Source organism: Cetorhinus maximus, chromosome 4 (genome assembly GCF_964194155.1).
Source record: "Cetorhinus maximus chromosome 4, sCetMax3.hap1.1, whole genome shotgun sequence".
NCBI lineage: Eukaryota > Metazoa > Chordata > Chondrichthyes > Lamniformes > Cetorhinidae > Cetorhinus > Cetorhinus maximus.
The window spans coordinates 107,892,423-107,914,091 of record NC_135882.1 but is presented as its reverse complement, the minus strand read 5'-3'; the positions used below and the strand labels follow the sequence as shown (position 1 = coordinate 107,914,091).

The 21,669-nt window shown below is 40.0% G+C and overlaps 1 protein-coding gene across 4 annotated transcripts in view; it reads left to right on the top strand.

Annotated features, from left to right (window-relative positions):
- Positions 1 to 21,669, top strand: part of trappc9 (trafficking protein particle complex subunit 9) — a 971,003-nt gene that overhangs the window by 564,874 nt on the left and 384,460 nt on the right. The window lies entirely within an intron of this gene.

Sequence of the window (21,669 nt, the reverse complement as noted above, 5' to 3'; positions counted from 1 at the left end):
AAGTCAAAGTAAGTGATGTTCCAATAAAGTTAATATTTTCCTTACCTCATGTTATGACACAGCAGTGGCTGAGTTTAAATTCCAGAGAGAAACTTGAACAACTGTCATAACCTATACTTTCAGCTGGTATGCTTGAGATGCAGCTCTAAATTCAGAAATGAATCCACCAAGCCACGAGGTTTTTTTTACATAAACTAAATTAAAAATTTAGTAATTCAACAAGAAATTAAATACACATGCACATGTCTACAGATTACTACCATAATAACTTTTAAACAATCCCCAAATTAATCAATCCCAGGTAAATCTTCACCAAGGCGACAATAACTCATAGACTTGAAACAGACATCAGGCAAAACACATTTAACCTTACGAATTCAAAATGAGGTCCCTTACAAATTAGTTCCTTTGCAGACAGTTTTTGACTATGGGCTGGTTAGATCTTAGATGCCTCTGTCCTGCACATACAGAACCCCTTTTCGTTTATACCTAGCCTTCCCTTTGAATGTAAATTCTCATTGTATCACTAGGCCTTTGAACTCTACCTCTTCTAACAATAAAACCACTTTCATAGCACCAATTTTATTAGTAATATAAACACATTGCTTGGTGTCTCCTAGCTAGGTGCAAGATTTTATTCCCTTCTTTTGAATGGTTTACTCAACAAATGCAAATGTACTCTTTACCTTCTAGCCTTCCGTTTATCTAATAAACATCTTAAACTACTATACATCAAAGCACCCAGACTAGCTGGCTTTAATCCAGTTAAGCCGCACATAGACACAGACCCTACAAGTCCAATTTAAAAATAATTTCCAATAACATTATACACAATATCTCTTCATGACACTCACCAAATTCTGTAAATATTCTGTGTTAGCACAATGGGACAAATAATTTTATATACTCCACTTTAATATAGCAACAAAAAACAATTAAACATCACTTAAGAACGTAACATAAGAACATAAGAAATAGGAACAGGAGTAGACCATTCAGCCCCTCGAGCCTGCTCCGCCATTCAATAAGATCATGGCTGATCTTCTTGCGTTTCGATTTCTACATTCCCATTTAATCCTGATAACTTTAGATTTTTGTTAGGCAAGGGAATCAATCTACCTCTGCCTTAAAACTATTCAATCACCCTGCCTCCCCCACCTTCTGAGGCAGAGAATTCCAAAGTTGCACAACCCTTAGAGAAAAAATTTCTTCTCATTTCTGTCCTAAAGGGGTAATCCCTAATTTTAAAACAGTGCCCCCAAGTTCTCACCCACAAGAGGAAACATCCTTTCGACGTCCACCTTGTCAAGACTGTTCAGGATCTTGTATACTTCAATCAAATCACCCCTCACTTTTCTAAACTCCAGTGGAAACAAGCCCAGTCTGTCCAACTTTTCCTCATAAGACAACCCACTCATTCCAGATATCAATCTAGTAAACCTCCTTTGAACCGCCTCCAATGCATTTACATCCTTCTTTAAATAAGGAAACCAAAACTGAACACAGTATTCACAGGAAAATTGATAAATACCTGGCTGCATTCTTCCTTGGAGAAATAGGAATTCTAAAGTCAATCGCTTTCAACATCATATGCACACTCTCAGGACTGGCTTTTAGGGTCATATCTGGGGAAGCTAGAGCACTTCTCTTTCTGAGAGGATAAAAAACCTGATTCTTTGTATTGCTTCTCAGTGGTCTTATGCTTGGGATCCCTCTGTTTGGAAGGTCTGAGGGACAGGCAGCAAGGTAAGAATGACAAAATTGTTGGTGGCCCTTTTCTTGTGGCAGGGAGGGAATCCAGGTTTTTAGGCATCCTTAGTGGCCTGCAGTTCCAACCATGACAGCCATTGGCACTGTTGCAGACATCTCACGCTGTATGACACACGTCCGAAAGCAAGGCTCTTCCAGGGAATGGGCCTGCAATGGGAGCTGCAAGCAGGCAATGATAATTCCCCAGCCTATCTAAATGTGATGTTACAAGGCCTGAGTAGGCACACTATAGTTTGGATTTCCAGTGCCTGAATCTAGGACCAGTGTTTAAGACTCATTGGTGCGTGACAGGTACAAATGGCAAACTATTACTTTCTCTTCTTGACTAAAGTTGGAGGATGCGTTAAATGTTGATAGATCCATATTGTTGACTATTGACAGGCTTCTAGCTTTGGAGCATATTCAAGTGTGGTTTCCACAAGCTCAGTTGGTGCACCTCAGTTGGGACTCTGTACTGGACTGGCTCTAATATTATTCTGCTGGCTCCCATACCATTGAATGATCTCTATCCTGTTGCTCTCTGCTTGGTTTCTTTGTTCTGCTGACTTAGTCCTCCACAATAATTAGAGCTGTTAACTTGCCCCAAGTCACAGGCACCTTTCCTGTACAACTGGCTTGGCTATCTGTTGCCAGATCTGGCTTGACAATATCAAAATATAGTGGGCTGTACTCCCCTATGCTAAAACCACCCCCTAATCTTGGATCATCCTGAAGGGTAAAGATAATCATAGTTTTTTTTTCTCTACAACGGACCTTCAATCTTTCACCTTCCCCCTCCCTCCTCACCTCTAAAACTGTGCGAAGAGCCTTTGGAATCATCTTCAAGATTGAGATCATCTGTTCAGCTGCTCCTTCCCTTCCTCTTGCCAACTAAGCTAAATATCCTCCCAATTCCACTCCTACTCAGGCTCTGAACCCCTGTTTCTCACTAGTTTCTTTCCCATGGTCCTTCCGGCCTTTGTTCAGCTCACCTCTCCATGGGACCAGCTCCTGGTCCCTCGACCACATTCTCACTAACCTCTCCACGACCTCTTTTGACCCCATCATGTCCCTTGCTGTTAGATTGCTTACCAATATTCAATCTGCTTTGACCTCCTTAAAATCCACAAAAACTGCCCTAGCAGACTCAGCATTTCAGTCCGTTCTTGCCCACAAAACATATTCCACCTTATTTCAATTTTATTCTCCCCTTGTCCATTCTTTTCTGACGAAGTCTTCTGATAGTCTTCTGACACCCTCCACCACTTTAATCATTTCCAGTTTCCTGACCCTATTTGCTTTTCACCATGGACGTCCAGCCCCTCATGGCCTTCATCCACCATCAGAAAGGCCTGTGGACCCTATACTTCCTTTTTGAAAGGAGGCCTAATTAGTCTTATTACATCACCACCATTTTCTGGTGGGCTGAGCTTGTTGTTATATTGTACACCTCCTTTGGAGAAGGAAGTGTGAGTGTACTTCCTCAAAATCAAACCTGTCACTATGGTAACCCATATAGGTCCTAGCTGTACCTGGCTTTTCATGGGATGCGTGGAACATTCTTTGTTCCAGCACTATTCAGGAGCGTTTTCTCACTTCTTTTAAATATACATTGTTGACTGTTGGTGCTTGTTTCAGCTCTTGCCCCAAGCTGAAAAATTCCATGCCTTTGCTTCCAGTTACCAGCCCTCCCCCCACCTTCACGTGTCCCATGTCCACTTATACATTTCCCTCCCTTGACTTCTCTATCTCCACTTGTGGAGATAAGCCAACTGACTCCCACAGCTACTGTGGATGCTGGAAAATAAACGACAGAAAAAATTGGAAATACTCAGCAGGTTAGACAGCATCTGTAGAGAGAAATAGAGTTCATGTCTGATTACCTTGATTACAATTGTTCCCACCCTGCTTCCTGTACGGACTTTATTTCCCAGTTTATCCATCTGTCACATCTTTCCTGAAAACACCACCTTCCACACTAGTGCTTCCTTTTAACCGTAATAGAGGATTCCCCATAACTGTGGTTTACATAGCCCTTGATTGCATCCATTCCATCTTCAACACTTCTGCTTCACTCCTTCTCCTCCCTCATAGAACAACGATAGGGTCCCCCGTGTTCTGACCTTTCATCCTACCAGCCTCAACATTTAACAGATGAATAAAACTTACTTTTCTTGTTTAGAATTAAAGCAGGATTTTGTTAATGCTGCCTATAGTGTGGTATATTTCATTGTTGGAAGCCCAAATTATAAATTATTCCCTTCTACTGAACTAATTATGTCATAATAACTTTTTCTTCCAGCTTAATTGCTCAGAATGTGACAGCTGAAGGAGTGGATACTATTGCAGTCTCTCACTGCAATTTTAAAATTTTACTTCTATAATTCCCAGTCAATCGCTCTGAAATTTTAAGTCTTCATTAAAACAGTTCTTTCAATCACATCAAAGGATAACCAGATTAAAACTAACCCAAAGCTTAAAACGGGCACATTTTGTGAATCTAGAGCTAACTGTTAAAATCATGAGCAACATAAAAATGTAGTGGGAAGTGTAAAGGGAAATTTGAAGAGCTAAAATAATGTATGAAAAATAGCTCAAAACAAATATGAAAGGACATGGTAATAGGCACAATGAAAGCTAAAGAGTAAAGAACACTACCGTTCGGCTAACGGAGGAAATCTAGTTACGGTAGATCAATGTGCAACAACAAGATTAAATAAACGTTTTCTAGTTTTTACAAATGATGGTAGAGGTAACAATGTGGGTATATTGGAGAAGAATGTGGAACAGTTGTTTGAGATAACTGATTCTGAAAACATTGGCAAAAATCAAAAGTGAATAGGTTGTGATAGCTTGGGTTCTAGGCTATTGAAGGAATTCAGAAAGAGGAGATAGCTGATAACTAACACCTTTGTTCAAGAAGGGAGAGAAAGGCAAACCAAGCTCTTAGAATCCATAACATAAGATCAAATTAATCAGGATTTAGAGATATGTGATGCAATGAAGGACATCAAGCTTGGATTTATTAAAGGCACATTATGTTTGACAAATTCTTTAATTTTTTTGAAGAAATGACAATGCAGTTTAAGGTAATGCAGTAGATGTAGTTTATGTGGATTTTAAGAAAGTGTTTGCTAAAATGTCTCATAGGATATTTGTTATAAAAAATCAAAGTATGTGCTATAAGAAGAAATGTAGCAGTGTGGATAAAAGTTTAGTTGGTAGAGAGCAAACCAAGGGTTAGGGTTGATGTATTTTATTTAAATTGGGGGAGAGATGAAAATGGTGTACCCCAGGGGTCATTGTTGAATCTACTTTTATTCACAATATATACGTTTGGGCAGAGGATGTACAATATGAAAATTAGATTATGACAAAAAATAAGAGATTTGGCAAACAGAAAGCAAAATTATGAAGGATTTTAGGGAAAGTCTATTTTGTCCATTTGGAGCATCAGTGACAATGGGTCAACAATTTAAAATTAACACAGTGGGGAGAGGGGTTAGGAAAAATTTCTTCACACAAGGAGTGGGAAGTGCTTTGCCATGGCACCGAGTTAAGATAGGAACTGTACCATCTTTTAAAGGAAAAGAGCATAAATGTTTGAAGCACAGAGAAATCCAAGCCTTTGGGGAGAGAGAGAAAGGCAACAAAATTAGTTTTGGCTTGCTTTTGCAAATAGCCGGTACAGACACAACATGCCAAATGGGTTCCTATATATCTCTAATGATGTTGTATTCCAACATAAGATTCATGTAGTTGTCTGCTGTATCTAGAAACACTTGAAAAAGTTTGTCAAATAAGTGTCATGAAATAGTGCCTCTCTTTACACCTTAAGAGAAATGGCATAAAGATGAATATAGGGATAAATCATAGACTATCCCTATATTCCATACATTACTCAGCCTGTAAAGAGTTTTGTTTGACCATCAGCATTAGGAAGACATATGTCATCATTCAGGATGTTGCCATACCGTCATCAATTAGTGTTGACAATGTGACACTGGAGGTTGTTGACAGCTTTACATTTCTAGGTTCCACAATCACCAGCAATCTGTCACTTGAATTCAGCACACGCATCACAAAATTGCTGTTATGTCCAAGCTGAGTAAGAGAGTGTGGAACAACAGTAACCTGACACAGAATGCCAAACTGCGAGTCTACCAAACCTGCGTCCTCTGCACACTACTCTAAAGCGATGAAATCTGATTAACATATGCTAGGCAGGAGAAAAGGTTGAACAGTTTCCACTTTCATTGCCTCAGATACATTCTTAGCATCTCCAGGACAAGTTCATCAACTCGGAGGTTCTAGAGCATGTTAATTTGATCAGCATATACTCATTGCAAAGCCAATGATGCCTGCGCTGGCTCAACCACGATCATGAGATACATGCCAGCTGTACACCCAAAAATATTCTGTATGGTGAATTGGTCACTGGGTCATGACTTCCTAGGCATCCATTCTTCCGCTACAAGGGCATCTGCAAGCGAGCTAAGCAGATGGCGGACATTGACACTGACAACTGGGAAATAGTCGTTGATGGCTCTGACTTCTGGAGGCTGACTGTTTGCGGGGTGATTGGAAGAGGCGAGCAGAAACAAAAAGTTCAGCTGACCAAGGAAAGGGCCCAGAGAAAACAGAGGCCAGCGAATTGTGCACCTTTTCAGCTGACTGTCTTCCTTTCCAACAAATGCAGCAGAGACTGCATGTCAGAGTGGAGCTCCCGAGCCACACCAGCTGATGCTTAACAGAGTTGACTACAATGGCACAAACCATCATCATATGTGGTGGAATGCTACCACCATTATACAACAGTGACTTTGCTTCAAAAATTAATTAATTGACTATGAAGCAATTTTAGGCAGGCCTGATATCATGAAAAGCACTAGCTAAATGTCACCTTTTCTTTTATAATCGAGAACAAGAGGACACAGATTTAAAGCAATTGGCCAAAGAAGTAAAAGCGATATGAGAAAAAACCTTTTCATGCAGTGAGTGGTTCAGGTCTGGAATGCATTATCTGAGAGTGTGGCAGAGGCAGGTTCAATCGAAGCATTCAGTAGGGAATTAGACTGTGATCTGAAAAGGAATGTGCAAGATTATGGGGCGAAGGCGACAGAATGGCACTCTGAATTGCTCAGTTGGAGAGCTGTTGAAGTCAAATGGCTTCCTTCTACACTGTAACAATTCTGTGATTTTGTGAAAATAACATGCAAGATTTTAGTATGAAGGCAAATTATCATTCTCATTGCTTCCTTAAATTGTCTTAACATTCCTATTTTGCTTTAGCTGAATTCAGATTTAATCATGGCACCTAAGTGTTTAGGCCCTATGCCTTCTTTGGAATGTAACTTAGATTTCTTATGGCAGTCCTACATAATTCTTAAGCTTCAAATCCAAAAGGTCGTAAGAAACTTTAAACAGCTTCACATCATTTTGCCACTCATGCAAGTTCCACTGAAAGTAGGGGCGATTAGTTGCAGTTCATGTCTGTTGATCCAAGGTTTGATTAAAATTTCAACTGGGCTGAATTAATTCTTTCAAAATTAGTCAGAAAAACTATTTTCATCCAATCAGACTAAAAGTGTTGGCTGCAGATATCAGGCCCAGATTGGCCTCTGATGAGCTGCACTTTATAACTGCAAGTGCGTGGTTAAAATCAAAGTAAGTTCATAAAACACATTTTGCTTTTATGTTTATAAACACTACTACTACTGACAGCATAATTCCACCAATATAGAGTTGTAACTGTTTACATCCTCAAAAATGCAACAGTGATTCACTCTTCGCCTTAAAAGCAGTAGAAACTACTCAATTAATTGGTTCACCTATGATGCAATACAGTGTCTGGGAACGGTACGTGTCACACAAAGCTGACAAAATGCAACTCTATGCTGAGTCAGATAAAATGGGCACGTATTACTTAGAAATGTTAACTGTTGACAGTTAACCTTATTGTTGAGTCCATGACAATGCTGAATTCTGAATTAAATATAAAATAGATCATTAAAATTGCTTTATTTGTTTAAAGAAAAATCAGTGTCAAAAAACATTTTTAACCATATTGTGTAACTTTGCAATTTTTTGTACATTCAACCAACGAAGAATTGAAGTATCAGATGACAGCATAGCTGAGAGAATAAATTCAACCACAGTTCTGCTGGAAAACGTTCATAAATATGTATTCAAAGATTTATTAACCTATGAAGCTATTTATAGAGTTCTTCAAAATGATTAACTTCAATCTAGTCTGACTTTATGGAAAGGTTATTCTTTTGTTGAAATGTGTTACATAATGTTATCTAGTGCGTTTTATTAAACAATCTTTTCCATTGAAATTTATATACTTTTAATGGAACTTCTTTCTGAAAAAAGAGACACATTGAAGCTTTTTGTCTTGCACTCTTTAGGACACTTTGCAAGAATACCAATATAGGGAGAAGACAGCAATTTATACTGTATGTGAAGAGAGTGCTGATTGGTTGGCAAGTGGACCCTGATTGGTAGAGGTCTTGCCATTGAGAATGCACCAATGATGGTGACTGATGGTTAACTGCCAAGCACTTTGAAATTTAAACCAGGCAGCTTGACCCTGATTGGTCAAGGTATTGCCCTGAGGAATGAGTCAGTGAATGGCTGTCACTTACTTTGTTTAGCTGAGACAGGTGCAGTGTGTGGACATGTTCTTTCTGTCTGCAAAGAACAATGCCCTGTGTATTAATATATGTAGCTTCCAGTAGACGCAAATGCACCACACTGCGAGCCCAGCTGACAATCTTAAATGGTTGTCAGCGTAATTCTTAGCACACATAGGATTATTTAGTAAATGTTGTCCAAATGCAGAATCACATCTGCTGTTGGACACTTGTGTTTTGAGTTTTTCAGGCACAGACTGGTTGAGTATGGTCTGACATTGTTTTGGCTTGACTGCAGCATCCTTTTAGTGGCGAATGCCATTTGTGTTGGTACTGCATAGTAGTAGCTTGAAACAGTTAGCTTCACCTGTTTAAATTTTTGAGAAATTCCAGGGCAATCTGAGGTAGACTGGGTACTTTTCAGGTCCGAAAATGATGCCTTAGGCTTGTTCATGAATTTGCCTGATATACGGCCTGAAATTATCTGCGAAACATTCTGCCTATCGCACAAATGAGTAATGTGGTATAGGAATTTCAGTGCCAGTGTGATGCTAGGTATGTAGCCCGTACATTCCAAAGACTGGCGGATCATATCAACCAGCATGTCCTAGCCATTGTTCGCAATGGGCAAGGTACAAACCGTACCCAACCAATTCATGCTTGCAATACTCAAAACACAGTGTCCAACATTAGATGTGATTTCATGATTGGACAACATTTGCTAAATAATCCTCTGTGTGCTAAGAATTACACTATGCTTTTCTGAGTGATTTGTTATGGCTTCCTTAATAATAGATTCCAGCACTTTCTCAATTACTGATGTCAGGCTAACTGGCTTTACTTCTGTGTTTTCCCTCTTCCTCCTTTCTTGAATAGTGATGTTATATTTACTAATTTCCAATCTGCTGGGACTGTTCCAGAATTCAGGGAATTTTGGCAAATCATAGTCAGTGCATCCACTATCTCTGCAGCTAGTGCTTTTAGAACCCTAAGATATAGGCCATCAGGTCCTGAGGATTTGTCAGATTTTAGTCCCTTAAGTTTCTCCAGTACTTTTTTCTCTGCTGATATTAATTACCTTAATTTCTTCACTCTTTCTTGCCCCCCTAGGTTATCCTCTATTTCTAGTATGCAAATTGTGTCTTCTAATGTGAAGACAGATACAAAATATTTGTTCAATGCCTCTACCATTTCCTCATTGCTCATAATTTTTCCAGTCTCTGCTTCTAAGAGACCAATGTTTACTTCAGCTACTCTCTTCCTTTTAATACACATGTAAAAGTTCTGAAGAATAGTCATACGGTCTCGAAACGTTAACTCTTTCACTCTCCACAGATGCTGCCATACCTGCTGAGTTTTTCCAGCATCTTCTGTTTTTATTTATTATGTAAAACCTCTTTATCTGTTTTTATATTCCTGGCTAGTTTACTCTTGTATTCTATTTTCAGTCACAAATGGATCTTCCTCAATGGTTTTTTGTTTTTCAATGGAATGTATTTTTGTTGAATGTTTTGAATTGTTTCTTTAAGTGCTTCTCCACCGTTTATTAACCACCATACCTTTTAGTTTATTTACCCAATCAACCTTAGCCAGCTTTCCCCTCATACTTATCTAATTGACACTGTTAAGTTTAAGATTCTTGTTTGTGATTGAAGCATGTCATTTTCAAACTTAATGTAGAATTCAATTGTATTATGATCGCTATTTCCCAGTGAGTCTTTTACTATGACATTACTAATTAATCCTGCCTCGTTGTACAACACAAGATCAAAAATAACTTTAGCCCTTTTTGGATCCACAGCATATTGCTCCAGGAAACTGTCACACAAACATTCTATAAACTCATCTTTCAGATCACCTTTGCCAATTTAATTGGTCCAGTCTATGAAGATTAAAGTCCCCAACAACTGTAACATTGCTTTTGTTACATGCTCCAATAATTCCCCGTATAATGCTCTGTCCAACAGTATTACCTCTGTTAGGGGGCCTATAAGCTACTCCCATGAGTGTTTCCTGACCTTTGCTTTTCCAAATTGCCACCCATATTGATTCTTATTACTGATCCTCTGAGCCAAGATCCTTTCTCACTAATCTCCTTATGTCACCCTTTATTATCAGGGATACCCCTCTCCTTTTCCATTCAAACTTTGGTCATCTTGTAACCAAGTCTGTGTAATGACGGTTTGATCTAAACCATTTATCTCCATTTGTGTGTCTGGTTCATCTATCTTACTATGGATGCTCTGCGCTTTCAGATAAAGTGACTTCATTTTTTTAACTACAATTCTTTGCATGGACCTTACCCTCTGATGCACTATTACCATTAACTTCTAGGAACATAGGACATGAGACCATAGGACTTAAGAGCTGGAGCAGGCCATTCAGCCCTTTGAGTCTGCTCCACCTTTCAATAAGATCATGGCTGATCTGGCTGTGGTCTCAACTCCACTTTCCTGTCTTCCTCTCATAACCCTCGACTCCCTTGTCTATCAAAAATCTGTCTAACTCTGCCTTGAATAAATTCAATGAGCCAGCCTCCACTGCTTTTTGGGGAAGAGAATTCCTCATGCTGAAGACCCTCTGAGAGAAAAAAAATGCTCCTCATTACCACCTTAAAAGGAAGACCTCTTATTCTTAAACTGTATACCCTAGTTCTTGTCTCCCTCACAAGTGGAAACGTCCTGCTAGATCCAGTCAAGTCCCCTCAGGATCTTATATGTGTCAATATGATCACCCTTCACATTTTCCTACATTATACGCCATCTGCTGAATATTTGCCTACTCACTTAACCTGTTTATATCCCTTTGCAGACTCTGAACCTCCTCTTGACAACTTACTTTCCTACCTACCTTAGTGTCATAGGCAAATTTAGCTACCACACATTTGGTCCCTTCATCCAAGCCATCAGTGTAGATTGTGAATAGTTGAGCCCCGGCACTGTTCCCTGTGATACTCCACTAGTTATAGCTTGCCAATGGGACAAAGACCCATGTATCCCTACTTGGCTGCTTGCTGTTAGCTAGCCAATCCTTTATCCATGCTAATATGTTGACCCCCGCCCCCAATACCGTGTAGTCTTATCTTGTGTAGTAACCTTTGATGTGGCACCTTATCAAATGCCTTCTGGAAATCCAAGTACACCAGCTACCGGTTCCCTTTTATCCACATTGCTTGTTAATTCTCTAAAATAAAAACTCTAATAAATTAATTGAAAATGATTTTCCTTTCACAAAACCCTATTGACTCTGCCTGATCAAATTATGATTTTGTAAATATCCTGCTGTAATCTCCTTAAAACTGGATTTCAGCAATTTCCCTATCACAGATGTTAGGCTGACTGGCCTCCAATTTCCTGCTTTCTGTCTCCCTCCTTTTTTGAATAAAGATGTCACATTAGCTATTTTCCAATCCACTGGGACCCTTCCAGAATCGAAGGAATATTGGAAGTTTACATCAATGCATCTACAATCTCTGCATCTATTTCTTTTGAGTCCCTAGGATGCAGGCCACCTGGTCCCAGTGACTTGTTAGCCTTTAAGTCTAATAGTTTTCCTAGCACCTTTTCCCTCGTGATGGTAATTGTTTTAATTTCCCCATCCCGTTCACCTCTTGATTCCCAAATATCTTTGGGAAGTTTTCTAAGTCTTCAACAGTGAAGATGGACACAAAATACCTGTTAAACACCTCCGCCATTCCCTTGTTTTTGATTATCAATTCCTCCAGACACTCACTCCAGAGGACCAACACTAGCTTTAGTTGCTCTTTTTCTATTTAAATACTTGTAGAAATTCTTGCTATTTGCTTTTATGTTACAAGCTACCTTTCCCTCATACTCTACTTTCTCACGCTATTATTTTTTTAGTTGCTCTTTGCTGGTTCTTAAAATCTGACCAATCTGCTGACCTAACACTAATCTTTGCAGACTTGTGCAGTGTTTCTTTCCATTTGATAGTATCCTTAATTTCCTTATTCAGCCATGGAAGATGCATCCTTCTCAAAGAGCCTTTCTTTCTCACTGGGATTAACCTTTGAGAGTTATTAAATATCTCATTAAAAGTTTGCCACTGCACCTCTACTGTCCTACCTTTTAATCTAGTTTCCCAATTCATTTTGGCTAGATCTCCTTTCATACCCTTATTCAGGGTTAAAACACTAGCCTTAGACCCACACTTCTCCACTTCAAACCGAACATGGAATTCTATCATGTTATGGTTGCTGCCGCCTGGAGGCTCATTTAACATGAGGTATTGATTAAATCTTTCTCATTGCCCATTGCCAGGTCCAGAATAGCCTGCTCCTAGGGTGGCTCTAGAACATACTGCTCTAAGAAATTGCCCCGAATATACTCTCTGAATATTTTCCAGGCTATCTTTGCTGATTTAATTCATCCAATCTATGTGTAGATTAATATCACTCATAATTATTGCATTACCTTTCTTACATGGCCCATTTATTTCTTCCTGTATGCACTTTCTATAGTGTAACTACATTGGGGAGCCTATAAACTATTCCCACAAGTGACGTCTTACCTTTCCTATTTCTTATCTCTATCCAAACCGATTCTACACATTGCTATTTTGAGCTAAAGTCATCCCTCACTACTGTACTAATGACATTCTTAATTAACAGAGCAACCCTACCACCTTTTCCTAGCTTCCTATCTTTATTGAAATGTTAAATACCCTTCAATATTCAGGCCAGCCTTGGTCACATTGCAACCATGAGCTGGATTTTACAGGTGTACTGTTCACCTTCCTACCTTTTTAAAGACATTTTTCAAAGATAGGGCTGCCCGCCTGTCTGTCCACGCCAACAGTGTTATGGTGTGGGAAGCGTAATATTGGGCTTAATTGGCTTGTAAACAAACTCAATTGGCCCAATAATTTATTGCTATTGATTCATGGGATGTGGGCATCGCTGGCTCAGCCAGCATTTATTGCCCATCCCCAGTTGCCCTTGTTCAGAGGGCATTTTAAGAGTAAACCACATTGCTTTGGGTCTGGAGTCACATGTACGCCAGACCAGGTAAGGGCGGCAGATTTCCTTCCCTAATGGACATTAGTAATCAGATGAGTTTTTTTATGACAATCAGCAACGGTTTCACGGTCATCATTAGATTTTTAATTCCAGATTTTTATTGGATTCAAATTCCACTATCTGGCATAAATTCTTTATTTACACATGGTGGGCGGGCAGGCTGCCATATTATGGGGGACAACTTGGGAGTTGGTGAGAAGGTGGTGACCTAGCCACCCCTTATGTTTTATGTGCCCCTCCCTGTTGAAACACAGAGGCACATAAAATCCAGCCCCATGTCTCTGTGATGGCTATCATGTCATACATATTTATTCCTATCTGTGCTAATAATTCAGCCATTTTGTTACGAATGTGCAAATTCAGATACAGAGTCTTAAGCTCTGTCTTTTTACCATTTTGGCAATCTCTGGCCTTATCCGCTGGTGCACTCTTAGGTTTGGACTCTGTGTCCTTTGCTGCCACATTCTGGTTATCATTACCCAAATTGCTACCCTGCTCTATTACCTTGCTGTTTCCCTTTGATTATCTGCTTTGAAGCAGATTCCCTTCTCCTCTCGAATGAACCCTTCCTTCCACTATTTAATTTAAATCCCTTTCTACCACACTAGCTACACGACTCGCCAGGACACTGGTCTGAGCATGGTTCAGGTGAAGGCCGTCCCAATGGCATATCTCCCACTTTCCCCAGTACCGGTGCCAGCGCCCATTGAATCTCTCCCACACCAGGCTTTGAGCCACACATTGATCTCTCTAGTCTTATTTACCCTATGCCAATTTTCTAGTGGCTCAGGTAATAATCCAGAGATTATTGCGTTTTAAGGTTCTGGTATTTAATTTGGTCCCTTGCTGCTCATAATCCTAAACAGAACCTCTTTCTAAGCCATTGATTCCCACATGCATCACGGCAACTGGGTCCTTCCCTTCCCACTCCCAAGTTCTTCTTCTACCCCAAGATGATGTCCTGAACCCTAGTACCAAACATACAATGCCAACTTGAAGACTCACGTTCTCGGCTTCAGAGAACAGTATCTATCTCCCTAATTATACTGTCCCCCACTACAACTACATTCCTTTTTCTCCCCCTACTTGAATGCCTCCTTGCATCATGGTGCCATGGTCAGTTTGCTCGTCCACCCTGCAGTCGCTGCTCTTATATACACAAACTGCAAGAACACCAAACCTGTTGGACAATTGCAGTGGCTGCGGCTCCTCCATTGCTACATCCTGGGTCACCATACTTGCTTCACTTCTAGTCATATCCTCCTGTCCCTGAACACAGACCAAATTATAAGTACCTAGCCTAAGGGGTGTGACTGCCTCCTGAAACAAAGTGTCCTGGTAACTTTCCTTCACCCTGATAAATTGTAGTATTTGAAGCGTGAACTCCAGCTCATCAACTCTGAGCCAAAATTCCTCGAGCTGCAGACACTCACTTCAGTTGTGGTTTCTATGGATCACACTATTTTCCACATGCTGCAGCTGCAACACACCACCTGCCCTGCCAATTTTATTGTATTTTGTTTAACTAATTAGGTTTCAAGTTTAGAAATATCACTCAACTTACCAGTTGTTACATTGTGTAGTTTAACTACTTAAACTATAAATTTAATGCAACACTTATATCTCTCCAATACCAGATTAAACTGCTGCCCCAGTTTAGAGGGATAAAATTTTAAAACTCGCCATTCAATCACCTATCTGCTCACCTAATTGATGGCTTTGAACACTCACTGAAGGCTAAAAAATGGTATAAAAAGCAGCACCTCCTTCCCCACCTGCACCAAATTCCCAGGTTAGCACTTGCTCCTTGTCACACTTAGTCCTCGCTATTTCCACCTTGTGCTCCAACACTAGACCGATGTAGTGACTGGACAAAACTTATGGCAGGTAGAGTGTTAAATGTGAGTAAGTGTGAGGTCATCACTTCAGATCAGAGACAATCAAATATGATTTTTTTTTCATGGTGAATAGAGAAAATCCAGAACAAGGGGGCGTAATCTTAAAATTAGAGCTGGGCCAAGTAGAGGAAATCTGGAACTTTCTGCCCCTAATGGCTGTGAATGCTGATTGAAATTTTCTAAACTGAGATTGCTAGATTTGTTTTCACGAAGGCTATCGAAGAATAGGGAATAAAGATGGGTAATTGAGTTGAGGTACTGGTCAGCTGTGATCTATAGAATGGTAGAAGCAGCTCAAGTGTTGAATGGTCTTTCACTTATCTTTCTCACACTTTTATAACCATATTGCTTCTATATATTAAATTCCATAATCTGCCTGTAATTAAAAATGTTTTAAGAATTATAAATTTTCACACCAGACCACTGAGCTTTGCTAATGTAATCTTTTTTCTGTAACTTCAGATATTTATTGTATTGCATTTGAGAGCTGCTTGCTGTGCTTTGTCCCTAGCCACCTATTCACCTTTGTGGGCAACCACTCTCAATTTTCAGGGAGGGAAAACTAAATACACAATTATTTTAATGAAAGGGGATAATTCTGGCATGCTTGTACAAACTGTGAATCAGCTCATGCCCACAGTTAGTTTCTAATCCACATTTAATCACTTACTGTTTTTCTAAATATGTACACTAGTACTGCATGAAACGTGCAATTGGAATTTTTTCACAAAGTGAATTTACTGTAATGGATTTGATTTTAAAGAAAGTTATGGAGTAGGAACAGAAAAATTGATTCAGCTATTAGTCTTAATAGTTGATTGTGTGGACGCCTCACAGCTATTATCAACACTGTCACTGGAATTGATTGCTGAGTATTTGACTATTAATTTGCACCTGCATTCCCCCTTTACGTTAACTATGATGGCCTAGTATAGACAAGATGGGAAGTTATACTATGCTTGAAAAATTGTAAATTTCAAAAGCTTATTCAATGCTTTGTGGGGCAGAAATTAGGTATTTTTATTTGAACTGATTTAATTAGTATTCTTTTTAAAAACAGTAAATACATGGTGAGCTGCAGTTTTAAACAAAACCCCGGTCAAATTTAATACAACTGTTTTTAGGATTGTTCAGACTCGCTCTTGAACTTGAGAGGAGTGGCGAGGATACTTCAGACCAACTGCAAGATGTACGATTTGTTTGTTCAACTAAATGTATGAGACACAAATATTTTTGAATTCAAGGGCTGGGTTTTCCCCTTGGAAGCCCATTTTGTGAGTTGGGCCATTTTGTGTCTCCCAGCTGCACTCCCAACTGATGTGTGACTTTTCCTAGGATTACTCATATTTACTCATGGGGCTCTGGTTTCAAAATGCAGTTTGTGAGCCGTGAACCAGTGCAAAAGGGGTGCGGAGGGAGGCTAGTGAGAAGACCCACCTCAGTTCTTGGCGACAGCAGCACGCTCTTAATGTTGTTTAAAGGCCCCCTAACCTCACCTCTCACTCTGCCGAACAACCCCATGCCCCGTCCATTCACCCCCATATATCCTCCATAGCCATTCACCCAGTATCCACTAAGTACAGTCCTCAGATTCCATGCAATATTAATGGAAAATATTTTGTATTCTTTGGGGGGTAGAAAACCTCTCACCATCTAATAAATGTTTCCATCATGCAGACCATCATTGATACTCAGAAAAGAAACATATTCTGCCATGTTAACAAACCTTACAATGCTTGTAATCCAAATCCCGTATCAAAGACACCATCTGTTATTACAAACTCTTGAAAACTGCCATTCATTCTCAGATGAATGGAACACCTACTATGCTGAAGCCCATAAGCACTTGAAACTTTGAGTACCCTCCAAGGTGGAAAAAACAGAAGGCTCATTTCAATTTAAAAGAGTGCCTTTCAATCAATGGATGGGAGCAGGTGGATAATTTTTTTTTTTCAAGTGTCAACAGCTGTGTTTTTTATTAGCCAAAGCTGTCACTCCATTTAAATTGCACCATAAAAGATAACAGCACAGGCTGACAGGACATTCTGTCATGTATTTTGGTACTTTCTCCATTAGAAAAGTACTGTAATGCATATGAACAATTACACAATACTGGTCAATGCTACCTTTGCGAGACACATCCCTATGATGAATCACTGCATCATAAACACATCTACATTACAATACAGCATCTAATAGTGGCATTTGAAGGTATGAAAACGGTTTACACTTAGCTTTAAGAATGGTCCTGACTCCTCAGCAGGCTTTCCATTTTCTTCATAAACTCTCAAACTGGTTGTGCTTTTAATGGGCTTCCAAACCCATTATTTCTATGCGCTTCCTGTTTCGGGGGGGGTGGGAGGGGAGGGAATCCCCAGCTGTCAAAGTGCGCTCTTTCGCGCATGCGCGCGAAAGAGTGCACTTCTCCCTGAGGCAAAGTTCTGTCTCAGGGAGAATACTGATAGTGTCAAAAACATTAAAAATAGAAACATTAAAAAATTATTAACATGTACCCCTCATGTGACAATGTCACACGAGATGAGACATGTTAATAAAGAACACATACACTTTATTAACTTTTTACAATACGGACATGAAACTTCATCCCGCCAATGGATGAAGTTTCATCAATAATCTGGAACCCGCTGGGGCACCTGGCCTGCCCGCCAGCCTTAAGGTTGGACGGGTACGTCTTTAATTACTTTAAATAGCCTGTCAATGGCCTCAATTGGCCATTGACAGGTCGGGGGGGCGGACAGCTGATTTTGCGTCATTTTCTCCTCGGCGACTGGGCCCCGCCCCCAAATCGCCGAGGGGAAAATCCTGGCCAGTGTGTGGGAGGGAATCCAATTTATGTCTACTATTTAAAATGGGGAACCTAATTGGTGGGGTGGGGTGGGGGGATGAGGTGTGCAGGTATGTTTCTCACACTAGGCATTCCTGACCTGGAAAAAGGCCTGCGGAGGGAAATTATATTTCCTCCAAAAAAAAAAATCTAGACTGTGGCCATTCACACACTAAAACATACCTACACACCCAGACCAAAATCCAGCCCCAAGTGTAAGCTCTAAAAATCCAAATAAGCTGCATCTAGCGGTAGGGTTTATGAGTAATTGGGTTTGCTCATTAAACAAAGTTGTTAAATAATAGTCAAACCAATTGCAGTTTTCATATGAAAATCAACTAGCTCCCCAGTCACAAAAGATTGCAAAAAAGCATACGATGTGTATGAAAGTTATTTACAGAACAAGAACTTAGGGTTATAGTGCAGTGGTTTTGTTATATATTTTCATACTCTGGCTAGACAAGAGATATACCATGAATACTTGATTGCATTATTACTTAAATTGCTTGTTCAGTGTTTAACACGTCCGCTACTTTGTGTTGTTCTCTTGCTTCGGAACAATGGAGAGAGAACTATGGAGGTACAAGATAAAGTCCAACAGCTTATAAAATAATTGCTGACAGGTTATGATGTTTATTAGCCAAATCATTGAAAGCTTAACAGATTACAAGGCTAGGATAGACACTTTTGTAAGTTTGAAGAATAAAAGCTCATCAATAAGATGGACCCAAGATACCAGAGCTGAATTAATCTTTAATATGAAGAGCAGAAAATACCTAAAACCATGGCACAATGTTTCACGGCTGGTATGTTTTCTGGCAATGCTCAAACCTTCTGCTCTATTTCAACTCTGTTGCAGAATCTTATACAGAATGCTGGATTCTTAATTGAAGTTTCTTTCATGAAGAAATTTCTAGGGTGGAGTTACGGGGCTGTATTTTCATTTTTGGGTTGGGACCCCGAAGTCAGGAGTATGTCTGGGACCTGACCCTTCACCACGTTGGCACCTGATGCCCAATGCAATTTTGAAGAAGGTAGCCAATTAGTGGGCAGGTGGCATGTTGGCCATGCAGTTCAAGCGAGCTCCCAAGCCAGTAAGAAGTCCTCCAGCACTGAAAGATTGGCAGCCCCTCTGTTAGACATGGAAGCTGCCAATGTAGGGGGTGGGGAATGAGAGGGTGCTTCAAGGTGGAAGCACTCTGAGTTTTCAAAGTTCAAAAATAAAAAGTGGCTGCAGCTGCCAGACCATCATTGTGGCAATTGCAGCTGTGGGGAGGGCTAAATTGAATGAGGCTGTTGCCAGGGAGTGCCTCCATTTATTGCTCAGGCTTTGGCTTCAGTGAAGGGCCCACATGCTGTCTGGGAAATTCCAGATGGCTTCTGATCAGTGCCTTCAAAGAGCAATTTAATTGGCCACTTGCTGCTGGTGGACATTGACTCTTATGCCTCCTCCATTGCACCCTTCCTCAAAATAGCCTGGAGACAGGACCATGATGGTAGACCAGCACACGAGCCAGGAATTCGAAATTGTTGGCATGTCTGCCTCAGGTCCTGCCTTAATTGGCAGTTGATACCAAATTAAGTTTGTGTTGCGGAGGCCATAAGTAATGACAACTGTTCTAAAATGCAGGGAACATAAATCTTGCAGAGTATGAAGATAAATGAGAAATTAAGTTGAACATTGTGAAGTGATTCATTTTGATAAGAGAAATAAGGAGGCCATTTATTCCTTGGAAGATAAGAAGTATCATGGTATCGAGGAACAAAGATTTGAAAATACAATGAGGTACATAGCTAAAGGTAATGTCACGTATGTGTAATTATACGATTATAGATGTTAAGGACAACTGATTTAAAGGCTCATTTCTATTTGCAAACCTTTACATTGAGTTAAAAGCCTTTTTCAAAATGCAAATGCGGAGAGTCAGCATGGCACCTTTCTGCGTTTGGTCAAACCTTGACAGACTCATATCTCCAGAGGTGGCTACAAAGAGTCATTAAAATACAAAAGACTCCTCCAGGGATGCCCATTCTAAAAGGTGTGAAAAACCCTTTTACTTCTGAAGGAACAGGAGACCAGAAGGGGCTTCAAAGGACCACAACATAACTAACTTCCCTGCCTGGTGAAACTCCTTGAAAATTAACATAGCAGCCATTTATGTATTGTTTGTATTGTATAAAGGAGGCTACAAGAAGCCATCTTGGGAGGTAGGGTGCAGAACCCCTAGGCAAAAGCTCTGAGGAGGTTCTTGGCCAAGAGAGGACAAAGAGGAAAGTATTACGAAATCAACTGCTATTCTTTTGAAAAAGTCCAGGCAATCTACAAGTACCATAACCTCAGAATTAGGGGATTGGCATTTTGGGGACAGAATGGTGCATACCGCAGGGAGAAAGGAGCATGGTATGAAGAAGTGAGGCTCACCTAGAGTATAAAAACTGACCTAGGAAAGTTTGCCTACATGGTTGTTCCTATGTGACATGCAGAAACAAACCCGAGTGATATCATCCAGTTGGGCATGTATTGCTGTAAGTTAAAGGACTTTGTTTTTAGTGTTCTCCCTTTCTTCCATTTCTCCTCTTGAAATCCAAAATGTATGCAAACTGTTGGAATTTTCCACAATATGTTAGCAACAGATGATAATTGGTACACATTTTTGATGACTCCATTGAAATCCAGCACGTTTTAATTAAATGTACCTTTGTATCTTAAAACTTTCAGCAAAAATTCACTTAAAGACAAGATCTAAAATTTTCCATTGATGGGATTGACCTATTTCGAATCTTTGTTTAGGAATATATTGCTTCAAAGCTAGCATTTTGTCTTAGATATTCCCTTGGGTATCAGGGCAATGTTCACTTCCGTAAGCAATCTGGTATTCCATGGGCTATAATAATCGTATCCACTGTGATTTGAATTGGATATTCTTTGAAGGTGGACAGAGATACACTTGTTAAGACAAGGCCAAAGTCAAATTGTTATAATAGTTTACTTCACAAGTAGTGAGCATATAATTCACATAGTTTAATCAGTATAGCATTGCATCCTGTAGCTAGCACACACTGCAGCTACAGTATACCATTGGTGGAGGGATGGATGTTTAAACCAGTGGCTGGGGTGCCAGTCAGTGAACTTGTTTCTCCTGGATGGTGTTGAGCTTTTTGGGCCTTATTGGAGCTGCACCCATCTAGGCAACTGGAGAGTATTACATCACTCCTGAGTTGCGCATTGTCGGTGGTAGAGCCTTAAGGGATTGAGGAGTTGAGAAATTCATAGTCGAATACTCAGCTTCCAAATTGCTTTCGTAGTCATGGCATGTATGTGGCTGATCCAGTTGAATTTCTAGTCAGTGATGATCCTTGAATTCTGATTGTAGCGAATTTGACAATGGTAATTCCTTTGAATATCAAGAGTAGGTGGCTGGTAGGTATAACCTCTATTTGCATCTAGTCACAGCCTGCCTTTTAAATGGTGTTACTTCCCACTTATCAGCCCAAACATCT